The 21522-nt window shown below is 46.8% G+C and overlaps 1 pseudogene; it reads left to right on the forward strand.

Annotated features, from left to right (window-relative positions):
• Nucleotides 1-384: 384 nt before the first annotated feature.
• Nucleotides 385-9472, forward strand: LOC125554964 (annotated as a pseudogene).
• The last annotated feature ends 12050 nt before the right edge of the window (nucleotides 9473-21522 follow it).

Genomic DNA, 21522 nt, shown 5'->3' on the forward strand with positions numbered 1-21522 from the left:
GTCAGCTGCCATGTCATCCGGTATTTTGCTGAATATGTATTTTGTTAAGTATTTTTTTTGTCCGGAAATACTTGTCGGAGAAATAGATGTATCTAGACGTATTTTAGTGTAGATGCATCCATTTTATTTATTTTCCGACAAGTATTTTTTTGGACGGAGAGAGTAGTATTTTAAAATTTGTTTGGCTCTTTTTTTTGCTTTGGCTCAACTTTTAGCCGAAAGGGCGCACGCCATTTATTTCCCTCACCCCTTCGATCGGCACGCCACCTGACCGGCGACCTTCCCCATTTCCCACTTGCGTCGAAAACCGCTGCGCTCCCGTTCTCGCTGCCTCTGTCACTCACTCCTCCGCTTCAAAACCCTACCAACCTCCACTCACCAGCCATGGCGCCGCCCCTCATCTCCGGTAAGCGCCCCCGAGGCCCTAGCCCTCGGCACCTCAGACCCCTAACCCCGACGCCTCTCCTCCCTCTGCAGGCCCGCAGCGGCGGCTCTTCCATGCGGCGGTCAACGGCGATCTCCGCCTCTTCAAGAGTACGCACGCTTGGATGCGCATGCCCTTCTCTCGTAGTTTTCTGCTTAGTTGCGGATTTTTTGGTTTTCGAGTCTGATTTGGGCGAAAATATATCCCCTCAGGCATCGCGAGGGAGCTGGACGGTGGGAAGGGCCGCGTCAAGGAAGCGGTGGAGGCCGTCAGGGACCGCGGCCGCGGGGCGCTGCACGTCGCCGCCCGCCACGGGAGGATGCCGGTGTGCGTGTACCTCGTCGAGGAGCTTCACGTGAGGGTCAATGACGCAGACGACGAAGGTGATCTGTTTTGTGTAAAATAAATCCAGGCCGCTTTTATGTTTGAGATCCCCCGGAACGATTTCTGTAGAAACTGAGCTTGGTTGTTCACGTTCACCTGCAGCACAGTCGTTAGGATGAAACAGACTGCCTGGACGCTTTATTTTGGTTGCATAAATCACAGTGCCAGTTTGTTCTCTTTATTTTGGGGGAAATGGCAAAAACCCATTTACCCACTTGCAATCCTAATTAATCTTAAGTTCAAACACCTGCAACTGTTAATTTGGTTTCAAATAGAGGAGCCCTGGGCCCCTGGCTGCTGGCTCTATCTGGCCGCGGCGCTTGCATGGACGTCCAGCGAGGATCCAAATGTGGATTCTTATGCAAATCTTTCGGATGTATAGTAGGAGATAGATAGATTCATGTTCCATTGCAGAAATGAATAATCGTAGGACGGATTTTTCTTTATTTGGACAGAACATATGATTCCTTAAACCTCTTATATATTCTGGTAATTTCAATAGGTGTTACACCTCTTCATTGAGCACTTCATTGTCGGAATGTGGATACTGTGAGGTATCTCCTTGATCATGGTGCTGATCCAGAAAAGCGTGGTAAATATGGAACCACCGCTCTCCATCTGGCAGCTGGAGCAGGTCCACCCCTTCTCCGCCCCCGTTGCAATATGTGTCATTTTCTATTTGTTCACCGTCGCAACTTTTGTAAGAATTATTTGTCATTCTGTTTTGGTAGGAAGCGGTTATGAAGCTTACTATACTACTATCTTTATTCTTCTTTATTTGCCCTTCATGACTTTTTGCAGTCTTAGAAGTTTCATTTTGATTACTACTTCTAACATGGTATCAGTATGTACCAACGAAATCATACTTAAATCATTTATAAAGGGAAACCTAGTGTGATAAAATTTCCATATAACTAAATTTGATAGCTATTAACATATTACTGGTCAAACTTTTAAATGTTTGACTCTGCGTTTTCTAAAAGGAAGATAAAAAGTATCAGAGGTACTATAAGACAGGAAATGCTCCTTGTGATAGTTAGGTTGTATGTATGTACTTATGCTATTGTGTTCTCTTTTTGAGCAAAATAGACGGATATCCATTATCAGTGGAGTGAATGCGTAGAATATTTCTGACGATTTTCACTTTTGTGCAACAATATGATGTTTGTGGAACTATGAGTCAAAAGCTCTACACCAATAGGATAATGTCATTATAACGAAATATGTCTTCATACATACATTCTGTCAAAAAGGGTGTTGTATGTAAAGGAAGTGATGTTTTTAATAATTTGATAATCTTATGGCAGAAACCATAAAACTAAAGAGTTACCATCGTATAGGACTGATGAATAGTACGTATTCAGATTAATTATGTTCAAGATGCCTATTTGCATTTGACCAAGTTCTATGCGTTTTTAATTAGCCCCGACGAAACAAAAATAGAATATTTTTTCTCCATTATCAACCATTAAGCAATTCTATTCATTTTACTGTTAAATATGGTTCCCTGAACCTACCGTACCGTACTAGTACAAATATTTTTGTGCTGCACTGAGCGTCTCAGGCATATATGTGGATCCAAGCGTGATTGAATATTAGATGTTCAGTACAAATTAGCAATTTAGCTGGACTGCTCGTATTAGATGGATGTGGTATAGTTTAGCCACTGTAACCTTAGAATTCTACTGTTTACACGCCTAATATTCTGTATTCCTAATTCAGGAGTTTGTGATATGATAGAAGTCTTGCTCTCAAAAGGAGCCGATATTAATTCCTTGTCTTACTGTATGACACCACTGCATGCTGCTATTATGGAAGATCAGGATGCTGCTGTGAAGACCTTGTTGGACCAGCATGCAGATGTATGTCCCTTTTCTATGCTTGGTACTGTTTGATCTACTATATTTATAGCATGCTCATAAATGTTGAAACATGGTGTGCATTGTTGTCTTGTCCGTTATCTTCAACTTATTACAAAATCTGTTATGTAGCACTGAGATGAGACGTTTTCGAAAGTTGTACCATACTTAACTATTTTGGTTCACTTCAGTGCCATTTAACTTCCACAGAAAGTTTTATTTGTAACTCGCAGCGAACCAAAAAATTCCTTTTTTGAACATGCTTGCATACTTTTAACGTGTAGAATTATTAATTTTCTTTTTTTTCTTGACAGTGTAACAAGGCGATGTCCATACATTGTACACCTCTAATCGCTGCTCTCCGTGTTCGCTCACTGAAATGTGTGAGACTTCTGATTAAGGTAATGTACATCCATCTTTAACCTAATTTGAATTTGTTTTATAAATTAATGACTTGTAAGCTCTCTCAGGTTGTGCATTTTTATGGCACACTTATTTCCATTACGCTTATGTAACTTCTTCTGTATTAGGCAGGTGCTCATGTGAACGGTGTTGGTCCGCTGACCCCCTTAATAGTCGCTGCAAATGAAGGTTTAACTGATTTCTACAAATGCTTACTTGAGGCTGGTGCTGATCCAGATCTTCGCGGTGATGTAATATTTATTTTCTCATGTTTTGTTTTGCCCTATGTGCATGTTCTTCACACCAGGAATTTTAGCTAGTAAGGGATGGTATCTAAACTTCTGAAAGATGGTCAATTTGTTGATCAACTAACGAATGTTATTTGGTATTTGGTGTCCAACGGATAATTACATCTTAGTGCATTTGCAAAAGGATTGTCACCGTGAAGCTTGAAATACATAATCTTGATAACAATTTACACATTACTTCATACAAATATTACCTTGATACAACTATTATGTTATCTTTTGTCATGGGCGCGGGCACCAGCACAGGTCCATCCATGCATTATGAGTCCAAGGACTAGTCAAGACTAGTCTGTAGACTAGTCTATGAGTCTCAACTTTAGGGCCGACTAGACTTCAGTGTCGACTAGTCTATGAGTCGAAACTTCAGTATTGATTCGTGTCGATTAGTCACGCTTAGTCTATGAGTCTCAACCTCAGAACGACTTGTCAACTCATCGACTCGTAAACCTTGGGTTCATCACAGAAGTCCAGCTGTAGCGTAAGCAGGGGTCAGGTGTGCATGCTTGTGCACCCAGCCAGCTGCAGGATATCGCAAATTAGGGAGTCACTTGAGTCTTCGAGTGGAAAATATATTGCAATATTTCTGAAATCTTACATAGTTTATAATGATATCAAGCCATGGCATTCTGCATGCAACAACTTTCAGTCTATATGCGGGAGTTCCATTAGAGATGGATTTCACTTATCTATTGTATTATGAACATCACGATTTATAGATTGTCTCATAAATGTGATGCTGATTTGTTTGATTCATCATCGGAGTACCTAAGATAATTTGCGAACTAAGGAACTTTAATGTATATACCTGTGGTTACAAGTACTTGTTGTTTTGGACATTGAGAAGGTTTACAAAATGGAGCTTTGATCACTAATTTCTATTGTAATGTAAGTATAGAACAGAATACGGTTATAATATTTGAAAGTTCTCTTGAGAAAAAATCTTCAAATAATTTTCATTTCTGAAATTTAAGTATATAAATATATTTATAATTAAGATTCTTAAAGTTTGATTACATGAACGTTCACATTACTGGTCAGTGGCGGAGGACGAAAAAATTTCTAGGTGTGGCGACACGCCGCGGGGACGTATCTGGTGCACCGGGGCAATTGGTGCTACCGGTGCACCGGACCCCGTTGCACATTCAAAACTGTTTTAAAAATTTGGAAAAAAAATTCGTGTATTGATACAACATCAAAGTATGTTGTCACAAAATTCAAATCAAAATTTGAAATATTGCCCGAGATACAAAAATGAAAAATTTGACATTAATGTGCTAATGGGCTAAAACTAAAGCCTAACTTGTTATGTACTATTGACTGTCAAATGTGTCATTTTTTAATCTCGGGCAATGCCTCGAATTTTGATTTGAATTTTTATGACGACATACATTGATGTTGTTCCAATGCACTAATTTATTCCGGATTTTTTCGCATATTTTTGAATGTGCAATGGAGGACCGGTGCACCGGTAGCACCAATTACCTCAGTGCACCAGATACATCCTCGAAAACATGAAGGTTTTGCTAGGGTTGTTGCGTGCGCCGGAGTGCATCTTGGGTCGCTGGGCTGGCTTCGTGCGGTGTGGGCGATCGGTTCAGTATCGGTGGTTCAAGGCCTCATGGGCATGTGTCTGCATGGCCCATTCCAGTAAACAGTGACTTTCCTAGTGATACTACAAGTCAACGAGGCAACGAGTGTAGCCAGCCAGCCGATAGCACGTTATGCGTAGGTATACATTTTCTTTTGCACCGCATCAAGGTATGGCGGCTGCCACCCCTCGCCCACCGGGGTCCTCCGCCAGTATTACTGGTGATCATAAGAAGTTCTCTTGAAGTTTGAAGAAATTATTGTGCATTTATGATTCATTGAATTCAGTGCAGTGAAATGTGAAATTGCCCTATAATTTCGTGACTGTATATAGGCAATCGAGGTGTCAATGTTACAGACACAAAGTTCTGAAATGTTTGATTTTCTTCAGATGTTTTGTGTGATGGACTGCTTAAAGCAGAAAATATTGAGGGGGTCCTTCTCATCTATTTGAACTATGATGTATAACGACTAGATTCAATGAGGCAGAATTTGGTAGTGATTATACTATATATGTTTGTACTTCTGTTAGTCTCCCTTTCCCTCAGATAAAATGTGTCTTTGGTATATTCTTAACAGGGAGGTCAACTGCCTATAGAGATTGCTGCACATCACAATAGGCGAAAAGATGTTGAGATCCTTTTTCCAGTAACATCTCGTATTCCATATGTGCGTGATTGGAGTATTGATGGGATACTTGCTTATGCCAAATCATTGCCAAAGGTTGAGGTATGCATATGTGGATCATTGGCATATTTAAGATTATCATCATGTCTTGATACTTTTACTAGAGTATTTTTTGTTCTTTAGAATCTTCAATGCATCACCTAATTTGAGGCAAGTGTATGAAAGTTAAAACACATGTTGGATGACCGGATTATCACAAGTTTCAAAATAGTGCTAGGCATAGCCGAAGTAGTTGGCCTTCGCCTAGCGGCCTAGTCGGTTGTATTTAGGGTATTATATGTATATGGTGACTAATTTAGGGCATATAAATGAATAAATACAAGCTTTCTCTTTGAAAAAGTTGTACTTATATCATTTAATCTTCAAGTTTAATATTTACCTGTTTGAAAGGGTTTCATCCCATTGACACGGACGTGGATTTTTAAAGCTCGGGCTTCTGGACACCCTCTATCCTTACCCTCAAAGATTGCTTTGAGATCCGTACTAGACAACTAACTTACTACACCAAAATTTCTCTTTTTTGTTTCTTCCAAATAAAACAACATATGAACTTCAAACTTTGCAAGACACTAAAACATCCTAACTTGAATGTGGGAAAAAACTTCCAAATTTTTGGGTCCAAAAAACTATACGAAATGAGATTTTTTTTAAATTAAAAACATGGTATTTTTTAGTATTTGTGATGCACGAAAAAATCCAAAAGTTTTTTCCCACATTCTAGTTAGAATGTTTTGTTCTGCTGTGAAGTTTGAAGTTCATATGTTGTTCCATATGGGAGAAACAAAAAAGACAAAAGTAGTTGCATGAATCACGATGCAAAAATGAGTGGCTAGATAAGGGGGTGTCCTGAAGCCTATGCTATATAACATGTTAACCCCATTGACACTTCCAAGTCATTTATTTATTTTTCTCTCTGGGGCCAAATCAATCATTGGTATATTGATCGCATTATGGATAATACTTTGCCGAAGGAGAACGGGATGTGAAGTCAAATGTTTGTCTTGCTATAAATTGAAGGATTCATGTGTTTTCCTTTCCCACGTTCTTATACGTATAATGACTAGTCTGGAAATGTTGAATTGTCATATGCACAAAGCAGTCTTGCTGATAATTTTCTTGTGGGTGGTCTTTTAGTTCAAGTGGGTGATCTCAGTTTGCATATTACCCTCTTCTGAGTTTGAATGTTCCAGGACGACCCATTATTCAAAATGGGGCCAGCTTATCTGAAGTCTGAAGGAAGCAAGGCGTACAAGAGAAAAGATTATGTTTCTGCAATAAATTTCTACACCATGGTATGTCATGCATTTCCTCTTCTATCCAACTTCAAATTGATCAGTGAGAGAAAATTAAGATCTCCTAATCTATCTTGTGGTTTATTAGCTAGTTTAATGCTTTGCAGTATTTTGAATCTCGGTTATGAATCTAAATAAAAGTATAACACGATTTTTTTTCATTTCTCTGGTGCATTCACACTTTTTCAATTCAATAATGTGAATCTGCGCATAGGCTGTAAAGGGAAGTGTTACAGTCTTGGTATTGGTGCAAAGGTATTAGCCGTGAGTGAGGGCATGTTGCAGGACCTTGGCAACTGTTATTGCTAAATCCAAGTTAGCCTTAATCTCTTTAATACGGTGAGAAAACCTAGTAACAGAATTTAATCCAACCCACAGTCACCAAGTTCCTCGGTTGATGGGGTCGACCAACGGGATCAAGGAGCGTGGTGCACTACTTGTGAAAGGTTTTGACAAGGCAGGGACGAGAGGAGAATGGCATAGTAACACATTGCTGGTGACTAATCCAACCAAGTAAATATGAATCAAAGTGAGATATTATCATATCTGCTTTCTGCTCCAGCCATATCTTCTTGCTCCCTGCACCTTGTTAGCTTGGTGCCTTGTCCTGCCTCCTTCGATAATAGAGCCAGAGCCCCACCAAACACAGAACTATTGGTGTCGTCATGTTGTGTAACAAGCCTACATCAAGTGATGTTGTCCTCTCTACCCACGGGGACATCACTTCTGTCATAAACCGCCAGCAAGTATCATCACTTATTATTCTATTAGATCGGATTAGGGGAGAAATCAGAACTTCAAATAGAGGGAAAACGCTATAATCTGAATGTAATTTTGAGTCTCCACTCCAATAGCCCCCTCCAATAAAAAAAGGGCAGCCCGGTGCATGTAGCTCCCGCTTGCGCAGGGTCCGGGAAAGGGTCCGACCACTTTGGGTGTATTGTACGCAGCCTTTCCCTACGTTTCTGTAAGAGGCTAATTCTCGTGATACAACTACAACTACAATATACCACCTAATTCTGGTGATACAACTACAACTTCCCAACGATTTCTTATGTACAGACATGAGTAAAAAGTTCAATCATGTACGTGAGTGGCAGCTTTAGCAAAGTGACAATTGCCCGTGTGATTTCTTATTATAGGCAACCAAGCTTGATCCTGCAGATGCAACCTTGCATTCAAATACCAGTCTTTGCTGGATTAAGTTGGGTGAAGGAGACGAGGCCTTGGAGTCAGCCAAATTCTGCAGGATGATGCGGCCTGATTGGCCAAAGGCCTGTTACAGGCAAGGGGCTGCCCAAATGTTATTGAAGGTGAAATAAAACTTCGCAATTTACAGCTACTCCTTATGTTGTGGCAAATCCTTTTTTTTCCCTGATGACATTGCAATCCGTCTGTCTTCAGAATTATGAAAAGGCATGTGATTCATTTTCTGATGGTCTAAAGTTGGACCCAACAAATGTTGAGATTGAGGATGCATTACGGTACCATACTTATCCCTGTCTCTGTCTTTGTATGTGTTGGAACTCTTTAGTGTAATTTCAAACCTCTCTCTGGATTCCATTAACCGTGCCATGATAGATCATATAGTGTCATTCTGAAGCATGCATACAGTTAGTATATTGTGCATAAAATTAAGCTCAATGCACTAACTTGTTTGATACTCCCGTCACAAATATAAGTCGTATTAGGCCTGTCCAAAGTTAAGCTTTTTTAACTTTGACCATGAATAGTTAAAAATGCAGACGGATTTACAGCATAGGGTTGGTACTACTAAATCTTATCATGAAAGGTAAGTATGATGTACCGTAAAAAATCTTTTTCATAATATGCAACTATAAAAATATATATTTTTTGGATAAATTGCTGGTTCAAATTTCACCTTGCAGACTGTCTTGGCAACTTATATTTGTGTTCAGATGGAGTATAACTGTTTTTATCTCAAGATTGAATCTGAAAGAGCATATTCATCGATTGCTAATTTGATCATGCAGGCAGGCGTTGAAAACCTTGAAGATATCTCGTGCCAAAACGGTTTCGTGAACCGCCGGTTGATCAGAAGAGACCTGCACAAGACCAGTTGTTTCTATGCTGGCTTCCCCTTAACGTTTAAAGATGTTGAGTTGAGAAGTTCAGCGTAGTTTATCTGCTACTCCAAGCTTATCTGGCTACACCATCTCTTGAGGAATTTGCCAAGCTTTATAGTCCTGGACGTGCGGGGCAACCTGTCAATTTGTTTGCGCATTTTCTTGCGAAAAACGTGGGATTCAGTATCAACTAATGTGCGGTACCATGAAGTTGGACGGTTTCATGTCTGTTGTCTGGTATTTTCAGCCACTAACTGAAAGTGTGTTGAATTTCTGCTCTATGTTTCTGTTTTTTTACCTTGAGTTTCTTGGTTTTGGAAGTTCAGGATTTCCTAACCTGTTTGCCATATGTGGATTCGATGGTGTTCGTCTCGGCAGCTGCCCAGAGGAACATCTTGTTCCGACGGTCATCTCGGCAAGTAGAGATAATAGAGTGGGCTAGGTTGCGGGCTCCCCTCCCATGGGTGATAACGGATTATCCGGACACCATTTTTTTTGGAGTCTCTCACCCTCGGGTGAGCTCTCTGTTGGCTTGGCAGGCATACCATTGCTATGTGCCGTAGGCTGGGCCCGCATTGAAAAGAGCCGCTGCCCCTGAAGTTGGGATTTTTTGTGTGGCAATTGTTGTGGGATCGGTTCCCATCTGCGACAGAGGTGCTTAAGTGACACGGCCTTGTTCCCCTCTGTGATGTTCGTGAGACGGGATCGCGCATCTCTTCTCCCGCACGGCGGCCCGAGTGCTATTGAGGTTTGTGCGTGAGGCTCTAGGTCCTAAATCGGAGGCCTTAGACCTAGCCGGGTTCGTAGAGATCTGAGCCAACCAGATCGGGCGGTGATGACGCCTATTCTTGCTTTTGTTTGTGGCACTGACTTTGACACTTTGGACGATGCGTAATAAAGTGCTTATCGAGAGGGTCTTCCTCAGGCGGGCCTCTGACTCATTCTTCAAACTTCTTGCTTTCTTGCAGCAATTGAACCCGCTGTCTAGACGGTGTGACCGTGAGCAGCTAGGACTTATGATGGAATTAGCCTTTTTTTTTCTTTTTTTATGCTTTATTTGGACGTGTTTATGCGGTTGCCCCAGCCTTCTATGTTGCTTCGGTGCACTTGAACATGTTGTATGGTTGTTTTATTTATAAAGCGGCCCAAAGCCAATTTCGAGGGTTTCTTGGTTCTGTAGAGATATTTTCTCGTAGCTTTTTTATGACAGCTTTCATTTTCTTGTAGAGATTTTTTTCTCACGGCTAATATGTTTTGTTACCTATTTTTTTGGCAACTTATAAAGCCATCTCAAAGGATGGCTTGCTGAATTACAACAGCCTTCTATAGGCACCGCGAGCAGGCACCGGAGGCTGTACGCGCCATCTGGGATAATTTTGGAATCGGATGGCTTGGAACCTCACAGAGCAGATGGTATATCTAGATATGCCTTTTTTCTGAGAGAGATATTCATGCCCTTATGCATGACAATCGGGTAATTCATATTACTCATACCAAACAAACCCAAAGCCAGGCTAGTGATGCAATGGCATCTTATGGTCGTACTGAACCTAAAACTGCAGTCTGGAAAGGTTCAGCCTAGACATTTTGATGAACCACGGTGAAGGTCTGGTTGATTGATAGAAATTACTTCCACAAAAATATGCTTTAAACGATATCAATCGTAAAATTTGGGAAAAGATAACGCCCACACGTGTGGACGTTTGCATCTCACCCACACGCATGGATCAATGCCCGTTTGTGTTTGCACGAATCTTGGCATGTTTTATCATATAATCTTGGCATGTTTTGTCATATTTTTTATGCCACGTAGGACTGGGCTGGTGTGGGCATTTATCCGGTCGTCCATATGTCCGTTTCACCACGCAGAGGGGCTAGTGTGTGGACGTTTAGCAGTTCGCCCACACGCCCGTCTCCTCTCCCACACGCAAAGCTGTCAGTTGCCATGTGTTTTGCAGGGTACATGGCAACTGTCCTAGTGTGCTTGTAAGCAGATGGCAACTCTCTCTTTACCCGAACATATTATTTTGCCATGTCTTTTTTGTAGTGCTATATGGCAACTGCCTAGTGTTAGTAGGTGGCAACTTCTAAAGTTTTCAAATCATGGCAACTGTAGTAGACCAGACCATACATGGCAACAGATGTAGTTGTCCAAAAATGGTATCTGGCACTTGACCTGAGATTGCAACTGCAGTTAAGCAACCATGACAACTGTTGTTGTCAGACATGGCAACTATAGTTCAACAACATGGCAACTGCAGTTAAACGAACATGGAAAAGGGTCCGGACCATAGCAACTGCGGGGACGCGTGATGACTGTCAGCGGGGCGTGCGGGGCGGTGAGGTAGGAGGCCGGACGTACGGATGTACGGTTATCTATTTTGCTCACACATAGGCGTGTGAAAGGGACCGTGAGGCAACATACTCAGCGTGTGGGTATTACTTGTTTTGTCTACATATAGACGTGCGGACTGATTCTTTTAAATACCACACGAAATATGTGGCCAGACGCTTTAACGCCCACATGTGGGACGTTATCGGGATCCTAAATTTTTAAAAAGTCTGATTCTGCCCTTACTAATTGAAATGGCAGTTTTTACATGAAGGGTACAGCTGTAATTGGGTGTTGGTATTCGGCGTTAGATGGAGTCCACAACTAGCACGATAGTATCTTCCTATTTGCACCGTCACGCCGAACCAATCTGTGGGCTCTGGCGATGACGCTCCATCCACCGAAGCGTCGGCGATCCAGCGCTCCTCATCATCCTGCGGCCGTCGCCACCAGCAACGATGGCGTCTTGCCCCTGGATCTTCTCTACGACATCCTGCTGCGCCTCACCGCGGACACGCTCTGCCGTTTCCGTGCCATCTGCAGGTCATGACGGTCCCTGCTCTACCACCCGGACTTCATTGCCACCGCTCACAACCCTGACCCGCTCATCGTTCTTAGCATAAAAGCTCGAAAATGTTAACGCCCACACGTGTAGACGTTAACTAACTTGTCCACACGCCTTCATTATCGTTCAATAACTTTTGCATGAATCTTGGCATGAATTAACTAATTTTATATGTCATGTAGGACAACTCGTATGTGTGGTGTGTAAGAGAGGTCGCCCACACATCCGTTTTACCACATGGAGGGGTCGGTGTGTAGGCGTTTAGCAGTTCGCCCACACATCAGTTTTCAGTCACGCACAAGGGCTGATGTGTGGGCGTTTACCATCTCACCCACACACCCGCCTCTTCTCCCACACCCAAGCTGCCAGTTGCCATGCGTTTTGCAGTGTACATGGCAACGGCCCTAGTATGATTGCAAGCAGATGGCAACTCTCTATTTTTTACCCGAACATGTGGTAACATATGGCAACTGCCCTAGTATGTTTTGCAGTGTACATGGCAACCGCCCTAGTATGATTGCAAGCACATGGCAACTCTCTCTATTTTTTACCCGAACATGTCAGTTGCCATATGTTAGTGTATATGGCAACTGCCCTAGTATGTTTTGCAGTGTACATGGCAACCGCCCTAGTATGATTGCAAGCAGATGGCAACTCTCTCTTTTTTTACCCGAACATGTCAGTTGCCATATGTTTTGCATGGTACATGGCAAACTGCCCTAGTGTGCACGTAAGCAGATCACAACTCTTTCTTTTTAAATGACAACTGCCCTAGCGTGCTTGTGAGCACATGGCAACTCTCTCTTTTACCCGAACATGTTTTTGCCATGCCTTTTTTGTAGCGCTACATGGCAACTGCTGAACTGCCTAGTGTTAGTAGGTGGCAACTCCTAAAGTTTTGAAATCATGGCAACTGCAGTAGACCAGACCACACATGGCAACAACTGTAGTTGTCCAAAAAATGGCAATCTGAAACTTTTGATCTGAGATGGCAACTGCAGTTGAGCAAACATGGCAACTGTAGTTGTCCGACATGGCAACCGTAGTTCAGCGACATGGCAACTGCACTTAAACGAACATGGACGAGGGTCCGGCCCATGGCAACTACGGGGTGCGCGTGTTACGTGGGGCGTGCGGGACCACGAGATACGAGGCCTGACGTACCGCGCGTGTGGGTGTTATCTATTTCGCCCACACGCACGCGTGTAAGAGGGACCGGGAGGGGAAAAAAGAGGCATGTGTGGGCACTAATTGTTTTGCCCACACACAGATGTGTGGGCTGGTCCTCTTAGGCGCCACACAGAACGTGTGGGCAGATTCCTTAACGCCCATACGTGTGGCAGTTATCAGCATCCTAAAAGTTTATTGTGTTGGTGTCTAGCCCTATCTCTCCTCACCGTAGCACTCTCTCCTCTCTCAGCTGCACTCAAATGACACAAGGAAGAAGAAGACCGGAGGAAGAAGAAGGACACAGTGGACGCGGTGGTTCCAGCTCACGAACGCCTTTTCTTGAGCACAAAGTCAACCCCACACTAGACACATGAGCAGTACATCGTGACTTATAGCCACTCGACGATGCAATGCCGACGAAACGAACTCGAGCTAGCTCGACGCGCACGTATGCGCTCTCCTGTTCGAGTCTTCGCCCTCGCGCATGGATCCACCAACTCCACCATGCGACTCGGTCTTCACGTCTCGCTCCCGCGCTGCATTCGCCATGCTCAGTATACTCCGACCCACGCACAGGATGCGCACGTACGCGCTCCACGTGGCGCGAGCTCCAACCGAACGCCACAGCCACCCCGCTACCTCTGCACTACTAACTCACGCACACACACACACACCTCATACACAAGTCAGACTACACCCGGACTATGGTCAGACTATACACAAGTCGGACCATCCCCATACAATGGTCAGACTATACCTAGACTATGACTCGACACGCCCAACTCGCGCACGCACACGCTCTGGACGCGTCCTGTCGCGGCTTATTCTCAACACTCACCCCTAAGCCGCGGCTTAGAGGAGTCCGGCGTTCTCGACGCCGACGTCCGCCAGCAGCGCGCGCTCCGCCGCCGGCTCCCTCCGCAACTGGAGGCACTCGCTCTTGAAGTGCCTGCGCTCGCCGCACTTGTAGCAGTGCCCGCGTCGGTTGCCGCCGTTGCCCGACGTCACGCTTCGCCCGTCGTCGTCGTTGCGCGCTCCTCCCTGCTGCCGCTCCGGCGCCCGCCACTGCGCCATGGTCAGCAGCAGCTGATCGCCGCCACGCTCGCCGCCGTCTTGTCCATGGCGCCGAACCCGCTCGTCGAACGCGCGCAGCCGCCCGAGCACTTCGTCGAACGCCATCGTCGTCACGTCGTGGAACTGCTCGATGCCGGCGACGACGAGGAAGAACCCATCAGGCACTGTATCCAGCAGCTTCTTGACGAGCGCCGCGTCGCCCAGCGTCTCCCCGAGGTTGGCATACCTCGCCGCGAGCCTCCCGCCGTACACGTCGAGCTCCTCGCCGTCCGTCATCTTCATGCAGTCGAATTCGCCGCACAGCGTCGCCAGCCTCGCCGCGCGGACCCGATCGGCGCCGACGAACCTCACCTTCAGGGAGTCCCATACCTCCCTGGCGGTGAGCTTCATCGACACCTGCAGCAACATGTCCTCCGGCAGCGCTCCGAGCAGCAACGCGCGCGCCGTCTTGTCCTTCCGCGCGTTCACCGCCGCATCGCCCAGCGCCACCGCTTCCCACACGGTGTGCACGTCGAAGATGGCCTGCGCCTTGATCGCCCAGACGGTGTAGTTGTCCACCGTGAGCATCGGCATCGCCATTGACGCCGATCCGCCCGCGCCACCGCCGTGAGGGACCAGCACCATGGTCGCCGGTGATCGCCCTAACCGAAGCTCTGTATACCAACTGTTGGTGTCTAGCCCTATCTCTCCTCCTCACCGTAGCACTCTCTCCTCTCTCAGCTGCACTCAAATAACACAAGGAAGAAGAAGAACGGAGGAAGAAGAAGGACACAGTGGACGCGGTGGTTCCAGCGCACGAACGCCTTTTCTTGAGCACAAAGTCAACCCCACACTAGACACATGAGCAGTACATCGTGACTTATAGCCACTCGGCGACGCAACGCCCATGAAACGAACTCGAGCTAGCTCGACGCGCACGTACGCGCTCTCCTGTCCGAGTCTTCGCCCTCGCGCATGGATCCACCAACTCCACCATGCGACTCGGTCTCCACGTCTCGCTCCCGCGCTGCATTCGCCATGCTCAGTATACTCCGGCCCACGCACAGGACGCGCACGTACGCGCTCCACGCGGGCGAGCTCCAACCGAACGCCACGGCCACCCCGCTACCTCTGCACTACTAACTCGCACACACACACACACACCTCATACACAAGTCGGACTACACCCGGACTATGGTCAGACTATACACAAGTCGGACCATGCCCATACAATGGTCAGACTATACCTAGACTACAACTCGACATGCCCAACTCGCGCACGCACACGCTCTGGACGCATCGTGTCGCGGCTTATTCCCAACACTCACCCCTAAGCCGCGGCTTAGAGGAGTCTGGCGTCCTCGACGCCGATGTCCGCCAGTAGCGCGCGCTCCGCCGCCGGCTCCCTCCGCAACTGGGGGCACTCGCTCTTGAAGTGCTCGCGCTCGCCGCATTTGTAGCAGTGCCCGCGTCGGTTGCCGCTGTTGCCCGACGCCCCGCTCCGCCCGTCGTCGTCGTTGCGCGCTCCTCCCTGCTGCCGCTCCCACGCCCGCCACTGCGCCATGGTCAGCAGCAGCTGATCGCCGCCACGCTCGCCGCCGTCTTGTCCACGGTGCCGAACCTGCTCGTCGAACGCGCGCAGCCGCCCGAGCACTTCGTCGAACGCCATCGTCGTCACGTCGTGGAACTGCTCGATGCCGGCGACGACAGGGAAGAACCCATCTGGCACTGTATCCAGCAGCTTCTTGACGAGCGCCGCGTCGCCCAGCGTCTCCCCGAGGTTGGCATATCTCGCCGCCATCGCCGCGAGCCTCCCGTCGTACACGTCGAGCTCCTCGCCGTCCGTCATCTTCATGCGGTCGAATTCGCCGCGCAGCGTCGCCAGCCTCGCCGCGCGGACCCGACCGGCGCCGACGAACCTCACCTTCAGGGAGACCCATACCTCCCTGGCGGCGAGCTTCATCGACACCTGCAGCAACACGTCCTCCGGCAGCGCTCCGAGCAGCAACGCGCGCGCCGTCTTGTCCTTCCGCGCGTTCACCGCCGCATCGCCCCGCGTCACCGCTTCCCACACGGTGTGCACGTCGAGGATGGCCTGCGCCTTGATCGCCCAGACGGTGTAGTTGTCCACCGCGAGCATCGGCATCGCCATCGACGCCGATCAGCCCGCGCCACCGCCGTGAGGGACCAGCACCATGGTTGCCGGTGGTCGCCCTAACCGAAGCTCTGTATACCAACTGTTGGTGTCTAGCCCTATCTCTCCTCCTCACCGTAGCACTCTCTCCTCTCTCAGCTGCACTCAAATGACACAAGGAAGAAGAAGAACGGAGGAAGAAGAAGGACACAGTGGACGCGGTGGTTCCAGCGCACGAACGCCTTTTCTTGAGCACAAAGTCAACCCCACACTAGACACATGAGCAGTACATCGTGACTTATAGCCACTCGGCGACGCAGCGCCCACTAAACGAACTCGAGCTAGCTCGACGCGCACGTACGCGCTCTCCTGCCGATTCTTCCGCCCTCGTGCATGGATCCACCAACTCCACCATGCGACTCGGTCTCCACGTCTCGCTCCCGCACTGCATTCGCCACGCTCAGTATACTCCGGCCCACGCACAGGACGCGCACGTACGCGCTCCACGCGGGCGAGCTCCAACCGAACGCCACGGCCACCCCGCTACCGCTGCACTACTAACTCACTCACACACACACCCCTATACACAAGTCGGACTACACCCGGACTATGGCCAGACTATACACAAGTCGGACCATGCCCATACAATGGTCAGACTATACCTAGACTACCACTCGACACGCCCAGCTCGCGCACGCACACATTCTGGACGCGTCCTGCGCCGCGGCTTATTCCCAACATACTGTTCAGGCAACAAGGTCACCGTCCTCGACGTGGAGTCCGGCAACGCCGTCACGCGGGTAAACGTCGCTGCCAAATGGGACGGAGCTCACGTACAAGGACGGGTGTCAAATGACACCAGTGCCGATCGCAACCCCAAACTAGTCTTGTCAAAAAGATTTGTCTTTGACCCCAGCCAGAAAACACGATTGACCCCAGCCCAGCCACCCGTCCGTATAGAAGCAAAAGGCTCAGCCTAGTTCCAGCCCAGCCATAGAAGCCCAAAGTCACTAAAAAATATGTGGTCGTTCCACCAAATTCCACACGCCGCTGCACACACAGCCGTAAATACCCATGAGCCCGAATACCCATTATGTAATACTTGCACACGGCCCAAAAGTAGTCGTTCTTATACGCTGGTGTATGCGTGAGTCTACATCTCTTCGTCTCATCGCCTCCTCTCAGTCCCTAATCCCCCAATCCCCCATATCCATATGATAATTCCATGCTGGTCTCTGCTGGAATTACAGAGAGACGAGCCGCCAAATCAGCGGGATTTTGGTCTAATCTGTTGCACGATTGTGCGGCATAACCTGGCGCCAATCCACCAAGCCTAGATGGATTCTTCTCAGGTATGCCTCGTGACGCACATGTGTATTAGATTTAGTCTTCAATTTCGCTACCGAACTAATTTGAAAATTTTGCTGTTCTCTTCCTTGATTCGTGTACAACTAGGAGGTCGTGGACAGATTTTTGTTAAACGGCCACTACCATCAGATGCAGCAGGGACTTCAAGGCCACTTAGACTTAGGCAAGATAATGGTCATATATCAAGTGTTTGTATTATTAGTCCAGCCGAAATAAATTTAGATGATCTTCCTCCCGATCCAGCTGATCGAAAAAGAATATCATAGTACGCTAAGAATCATAAGAAGCAAGACGAGATTAGATGGAGATATTTAACTAGAGGAAATTTACATGCCACAAGAAGTCTTTAAATATCCGCAGAAGACCATAGTAGGATTTGAGCAAAAAAAAAATCTAGAATGGTTTAAAGACTATCATTGCCTAGAGTGGTAATGTGCATAAGGCATTTTGTTTGTGTTGCTATCTATTCATACTTTCATGGATTGCATCAATGACCAAGGTGGTAATGATGCATTTGTTGTTAATGGTTTCTCTAATTGGAATAAGAAAGGCATACTAGATACTCATGTGGGTGACGAGTTCATGAGTGATTGCCTGATTTTCTACGTGAAGAAGGATATATTTTCTAGAATTATGAATAATATTGTGATGGATCTATTTAAGAAGATGAAAGATCGAGAAGGAAAGTTATAAAATGTGAGCCCCGTGTCACATTATATTTTGCTTAATGATGTTTATTTTCTGTATTACTTGTTTTATACCATTGTTGTAAATATAATATGTTGTTTCGTTCATTCTTTTCAGGAAGAAACAACTAAAAATCTTGAAGTCATCATTTTGCTTATTATTTTCTGACTATGTCAAGAAGTGGCTATACGACTTCAGTCAACGCGTGCTTGGTATGACATTCTTTATGTAATGATAATATTGTTGGATCATTGCATGTTTTTGCTCTTCGTGCCGCTCTCTAACATTACGTGTGCTGCACCGCTATAGGTTGTGCTAGAGTGGACAAAGCTTGACACCAGTGCCCATTTTTTCTAGCTTCGTCCCTGCCTGCCAACGACCATGTGTCCGGCAAGGTCGCGCACGCCATGAGTCACGACCGTGTGGTCTGTGCCGTCGACCCACGGAATCGGCTCCGCCTGCTCGACCTTGTCACCAGCGTCGTCTCCCTCTTGCCCGACCATGCGCCACCGCTAGGCTACACATTCACCTGGTGCACGGTGGGGCGGCGCATGACCTCCACGGGAGAGCACAAGGTGCTTGCCATCGCGACCTCAGCTAGGTACCACAATCCGGAGATCTACGAGATCCTCACCCTTGGCCTTAGTGGCGGTGGTTGGAAGGATACCGGGAGCCCTCCATTAAAGGTTTTCTGTGACGCCAGAAGCATCGCTGCCATCAATGGGGTTGCTTACTTTTTGTCCCACTACGCCAAGAGCCCAAGACCAACGAATTGTATGCACAGAAGATCATGGTGTTCGACTTCAACAACGAGGCATGGAGGCCTGCGGTAGCATCCCTCCGGGGGCCTGTGAGCTTAGCCACGTTGGATGACCACCTAGTTGTGGACCTTTGGTTCCTCGTGGACTCGGACCGGTCACTCTGGTCCAAGCGGTACACCATCACCATATCATGGCATCCAAACCGCCCAACATCCAAACCATACTACGAGTACCAGTTCGAGAAGCCATTGGCAATGTTGAGTGACGGGAGGATTGTGCTGTTGATGCGGGTGCTCCGTGAGGGGCGTAGTAACCACGATGCGGCGCTGCGAATCTACAACCCGAAAACCAAGACATTCAAGGATGGGTTGGTGGTACCCAGTTGTAATCGTGTGTGCGTGTTCATGTGGAGCTTGTTGCATTCAGGGAAGGGAGGCACATTAGACAGTGCAGAAAAACGTCTACTATCATGGCTAGAAGACATCATTGATTTGGGGGCACGGTTGATCCTACATTGGTGGATCACCACAAAAAGACACCAAACAAGGAGATCCGATTAGTGCATACACCAAGAAGGATCTTGTTGACATTGAAGACTGTCCGGATCAATTTGTATCAAACAAAATTTGTTCACGTCTGTGTCCATGATGTTTTGTTTCGGTGCAATATGTTCTATTGTGATATAAACTTATTTTCATGTTTGTCGAATCAGTATTTCTTTTCGTTGAAAGAAAAATATTTAGAAAGAAAATTTGATGTCGGTCTGTAGACATAAATCATGCTCACTTGCATAGGTCATCTTCGGCGTCAAGCATATCCCCTCGTACTCTCCCACAGGCCATCTCGTGCCACCGCACTTTTGATGATCACATCAATGTCACACTGACCAGTGAACAAGCCATCCACAAGGAACTCTCACTTCTGGAGCTGTTCTCAGTTCAGGAACGGATGCATAATCAATTCTTAAAAATCTATAAATTTTGGTGCCTTTGAGCCTCCTAAACTTGAACATGTTTAAATTTCGAACAATATGTCATTGTGAAAACTTGATATTAATCTAAATTTATTTGACATTGAAGTGAAACTATAGTGCAATAAGTTTCAACAACCGAATTTTGAATATTTGCTTCTTTTGGGATTTTTGGGGTCAGGAAATATGAAATTCCATGAGTAATCCATCCATACGATGAGACCAAGTGACGGGTGGGCCACCTCATACGAGTTTCCCTTCCAACCCCATTCACTTCAAGAAATTGATCCGGAGAAGCCTTGGAGAGCTGGCTGTTGGGGAATGTAGTAATTTAAAAAAAAATTCTACGCACACTCAAGATCATGGTAATGCATAGCAACGAGAGGGGAGAGTGTTGTCCACTTACCCTCGTAGACCGAAAGCAGAAGCGTTAGCACAATGCAGTTGATGTAGTCGTACGTCTTCACGATCCGACCGATCAAGTACTGAACACACGACACCTCCGAGTTCAGCACACGTTCAGCCCGATAACGTCCCTCGAACTCTGATCCAGCCGAGTCTTGAGGGAGAGTTTCGTTAGCACGACGGCGTGGTGACGATGTTGATATTCTACCGACGCAGGGCTTCGACTAAGCACCGCTACAGTATTATCGAGGTGGACTATGGTGGAGGGGGGCACCGCACACGGCTAAAAGATCAAACGATCAATTGTTGTGTCTATGGGGTGCCCCCTGCCCCCGTATATAAAGGAGTGGAGGAGGGAGGGGCCGGCCCTCTCTATGGCGCGCCCTAGGGGAGTCCTACTCCCACCGGGAGTAGGATTCCCCCTTTCCTAGTAGAACTAGGAGCCCTTCCAAGTAGTAGGAGTAGGAGGGAAGGAAAGGGAAGGGAAAAGGAGAAGGAAGGAAGGGGGCGCCCCCCTCCCTAGTCCAATTCGGACCAGCCCATGGGGAGGGGTGCGGCCACCCTTTGAGGCCTTTCTCTCCTTTCCCGTATGGCCCATTAAGGCCCAATACGAATTCCCGTAACCCCGGTACTCCCGAAAATACCCGAATCACTCGGAACCTTTCCGATGTCCGAATATAGTCGTCCAATATATCGATCTTTACGTCTCGACCATTTCGAGACTCCTCGTCATGTCCCCGATCTCATCCGGGACTCCGAACTCCTTCGGTACATCAAAACATAAACTCATAATATAACTGTCATCGAAACCTTTAAGCGTGCGGACCCTACGGGTTCGAGAACAATGTAGACATGACCGAGACACGTCTCCGGTCAATAACCAATAGCGGGACTTGGATGCCCATATTGGCTCCCACATATTCTATGAAGATCTTTATCGGTCAGACCGCATAACAACATACGTTGTTCCCTTTGTCATCGGTATGTTACTTGCCCGAGATTCGATCGTCGGTATCTCAATACCTAGTTCAATCTCGTTACAGGCAA

The sequence above is a fragment of the Triticum urartu genome, chromosome 4, assembly GCF_003073215.2.
Source record: "Triticum urartu cultivar G1812 chromosome 4, Tu2.1, whole genome shotgun sequence".
NCBI classification, from domain to species: Eukaryota; Viridiplantae; Streptophyta; class Magnoliopsida; order Poales; family Poaceae; genus Triticum; species Triticum urartu.